Raw genomic sequence first — 4,788 nt, forward strand, 5'->3', positions numbered from 1 at the left:
AAAAGAGAGAAATGAGAAAATAAGTGCTGAGGAAAGACAAATAGTAGCATTTAAAAAAATTATATTTTTTACATTATGATAAAATAAATAAAAAACATAATTTAAAGCCCAACAACAAAACGCACTACCATTCTCCACTTAGCATCCAAACAAAAAACATTAAGTTATGAAACATCTTTCTTGAAAGTGCTACGTTATAACATTTTGTCAACCCGGAAAAAACATAATGATGATTTCCTCAATAGTTGTGCACAGGGAAAACTCTGAAAGTTGCAAACTATACATGAAAATTGGATGCATAATTAAACTATTTCAGATTCCAGTTGGTGCAAGGGCATATGACCTAAAATGACCCTTCTCACAACCAAAAGCAGTCCAATGTTTCAGGACATTGTTATATGGATGCCAATTTATGTTAAAATTCAAATCAGAAGCATTTGAATTCTCTGTTATTAACAAAAAATGCATGCACCTGATTACAGGCAGCAGCATAATCTTTTCTCCAAACCGTACTGCAATTTTTCTGAGTCAGTCATTCCCCTCAGGAGCAAAGCCACAGGAAGATGCTCCATGAGTGTCACATTCTAGCAACAGAAAGAGAAAAGAAAAGAATGGAAAATTAGAAGCCATACTGTAAAACAAATTCTGGAATCTAGATAAATAGGATGTTCGCAAGTCATTTTAACAAGGCTTGGCAAGTATCATCCTTAGACTATATGACGAGTGTTTGACAATCCCAAAGGGAACTGCTTCTGTTCTGTAGCAAGCAACAAAATGTACTATTCTTGAGATTAAAACATAAGTAGATCATTCTTCACAGGCACCTGAGAAGCTTTTTATGAATTTGCCGCATCATCTGCCACGCAACCAATCCCGAGTAAAGGGGAAAAAAAAAAACTAAACTTAACCCTTGATCAGGATATTGATGATCCCTCTCAGTATATATAAGGGCGACGGCCTAATCAATGGTAATTCATGCTCCTCCTATTTCATTTGAATATCCTATCCCCGGGTAAAGACAAAAACCCCCCCCCCCAGGGACTGAGGACTGCCCCTAAAACGGCTCTGTTTCAACATCCGCACACTATTGAAAGCTACGGTAGCTACTAACCAATGCGTGTGGCGGAACGAGCCCATAAATGAGGAATAAACAGAGCAAGAACGTAAGAATGTGATAACACAGAGGAAAAATATTTATCATAGAACATCTTAGAACGATCCTTTGCCTCCGCTTCAGGGTGGAATAGAACTCCATCGAGTGTCAGAGAAAAGACTTGCCAGGAGAGGGTCTCGCCTGGCAGTGCCGCCAAGCTATATTCTTCCTGAGTAAAACGTGGCGGCTTCCGACGGAAAAGAAAAAAGAAATGGCGAATGGCAGTGATCAGCGCAGAGTCGGTAGGAAGCCTCTAATACGTTATTTTCCGATCCGACGTCTCGATCGTTCGGCAGTGGAGGGCGAAGAAATTCTTTAGTAGCTGTTTTGGCAACTATTAGTAGACTAAACTTTGGATTCCTGTTAAATCCGGATTAATTAAATTCAAACAAAGTAGTTAAATCTTGACAAATTGTTTGGGTATGTTCCAAATATTAAATCTTTGAGTAAATCTTAAAAACACAGTTAAGTGAAACAAATTTAAGAACTTAGTTATAAGTAAAGAGGAAATTAAAGTAAAGAATAATTATAAACTTAAAATAAATTTAAATTAAAAATAAAATAATATAAAATGTGTTATAAATTTAATAATATGTTAAAGTACAGAATTTCTTATTAATATGTATGTTACACAAATAATGATATATATTTAATAATAGAGAATATAAGTTTTAATTAATTAATTCAATTATATTAATATTTAATACTAATTAGACTGAATTAAGTTTAAATTAGATAATTAATATTTATGCACTAATATATATAATCAAAAATATTAATTAATTTATTTAATTCATTAATAATTTAAAATTATATTAAGTAGTTAATCATAAACTTAGAGCGTCTATGGTTTCCTTTCATCTTCTCTTTAGTCGTTGGCTGTTCTGATGTTTTCGCTGCATTCATACAGGTGTATAGATTGCACCCGTCCTTCTTCGGCTCCTTCGGTGGCTGTTCGACTTCGCCTCCTTGCGATCACGACTTTTCGTCCAAAACCCGGATCGGAAGTTACGACATTAGGAACGGAAGCAAAGAGACAGAAAGGCCGCTAGTAAGTGTGAAGGGAACTTCTCTAATTTCGAGCGCTATCTCGGATATAATCCTCGTTTTAAATTCGAGCTACACCCTCGGATTCTATAAGATCTCCTATTAAGTCTGTGAATCTGTAATCGGGATTAACCCACACGCACAAAAAAAATGTTGGCTGGATTTAGCGTAAAACCGACTGTTAAAGCCCGCTCGAATTCTATATTCCCTTAGCAAACAGGATGTACGTCGAATTGAGCAGATAATTAAGCATGGATAAGAAATATGATTCTAAATAAGAATATAACAAATTTAGTAATTACTAAGGGAATTATTATTATATTATTTTATAATATTTTAAATAATTATTAATTATAAATCAATTTAATCATATAAGTATTTGGAACTTAAGATTATACTAATACTTTTATCAATTATTAAATATTATTTAATTTTAATTCCGAGCTTAATTAATTAAATATTTTTTAAATTATTAATTTAAATTATCTAACAATTGGAAGTCTCTGAGGTTTTTATTTTTCCCTCCTGTATGCGTTCTCGGACATGTTCCTTCAGCAAACGAACTGTAGAATTTTTCACAAGTTCTTTCATCGTCGCCGATCTACTTTTCTCCTTCGACGACAATTACCTTCCTGTCTGGATCGGAAGTTAACGACATTTGTTTGATCTGAAGCTAACAACAGGAGCTTGCTTACGTTGAATAACCTTTCTCCTTGTTGCAACTTCTTCGGCCAATTCCCGTAAATCTGCCCAAACGCAAAGATTTCGTGAAATCCGGGATTTACCACGAAAGAGGGATTTTTCCGTCCAACCGCGGGCTTTCAGTACCATGAGATTGATTTTTGCATTTTAGTCGGTTTTGCTGGATTTTCGCCCAAATCCGGCCTAAATCCGCATGCCAAACAGCCCTGAAAAAGGAACTCGTCGAAGGTGCGAAGTTCGAAACAAAGAGGGAAGGAGCGAAGAAGTACTCGTGGCAATCTTAAACTCCTGCGAGAAAGGAAGCCAAACCGCGGACGACAAAAAAAACGAGATGAAAATTGAAAAACAAGCCCTAAGGTCATAGTCGTTGAGTCATATAATTTGAAAATTGGAAAGTTACATACATACCACTACTATCAATCATTTACAGATCTATACAACAATCCAAAGTTTAATCTTTACTCTCTCTTATCTATCTCTATAAAACCATATGACAGCACAACATTATAAACCACTTCGTTTCTATGGGAGCGTCACAGGGGATATCTTCCTTTGAATTCTCATTATCTTCTGGGAATACCGTGCTCGCCTACAAGTCAGATACCACCAAATCTGCTGTGCTCCGCGAATCAGATCGTCGCTAAACGTTCTCTTCTGCCGCAATATCAGTACCGCGCCGAACAGGAACTCTGACGGCTTACAGTTGCAGGGAAGCATGGACGGGCAAGTGAAGAAATTGAAAAGAAGGATTAGAAGGCTGAGATCACAGAGATAATGCATCCCAAAACTTGAGTCCTTTTGCAGAGTGTAACAACAACTCATCATTATCTATTTGCTCCAAAGGTTGAAGTTTCGCGGCTACCTGTGCGAATACATCCAAACTTGATCCTTTGGCAAGTTGACAGCAAACTTCCTTCAGCTCAGCAAACCAAAAAAAGAAAAAACAAAAAACCAGCCCAACGTATTGTAATACCAGCCACCACTAAAGGAACAAGAAACAAGCTCAAAGAAACAACTCAAGGAAACAGATTCATTTGGATAAACAAATGGAGAAAGAGCATTTAAAAGAAGTCACCGTTCCTCCCCCCTTGCGATTTTCTTTTTCCCGTTCAAGCCTAACTTCCTTTCAAAGCCCGCCCGCGATAGCAGTGGAAAGAAAAACGGTCTGTGAAGTCTAGGCAGACGCGTGGTAAAATGAAGGTAAATAAAGATTGGGGTATTAGAGTAATATTAAAACTTAGGGTAGATAGTTAAATGGATTAGAAAATAGTGTATGTATGTAAAATGTCCTTTTTAAAAAATAATTATTAAGTAATTTAAAAAATATAATTTAATATAATTATTGCATAAATAATTAATCTAATTTTAGTTAATTAAAATAATTATGTAATTAAAAAATAATTAAGAGCTTAATCAATATAACTATAAAGTAAAGATATTAAATATAGAAATTAATTATTTTTAATTAAAAAAAAACTCCGCCTATTAGTGCGCTACATTAGCCGCCTTCGCTTAATAAAATGGTCAATTAATTAATTAATTAATTATAAAGAATAGAAAACAATTAATATTAAGTAATTAGTAAATGAACACATAAAATCTTACAATTAAATCAATTATATATTATTATAATTTTTTCATTAAACTTAATTAGTATATTGTCCTACATAGTCCGATTTTAGAAGTTTTTTGTATTCCTCGAAATTATTTTTTGGACATGTTGAGACTTTCAATTTGAATTATCTTTCGGAGCCAATCAGAGTGATCTGTCAATCAATTTCAAACAAGATCAAAAGTTTAGAATTAAACTTATTGACCATTTTTTTCTCCAATTAAATGCGATGACTTAGCATAATGCTTTAAATCACCTCTATATATATATTAGT

Source organism: Dendrobium catenatum, unplaced genomic scaffold (assembly GCF_001605985.2).
Source record: "Dendrobium catenatum unplaced genomic scaffold, ASM160598v2 fragScaff_scaffold_695, whole genome shotgun sequence".
In the NCBI taxonomy this organism is placed as follows: domain Eukaryota; kingdom Viridiplantae; phylum Streptophyta; class Magnoliopsida; order Asparagales; family Orchidaceae; genus Dendrobium; species Dendrobium catenatum.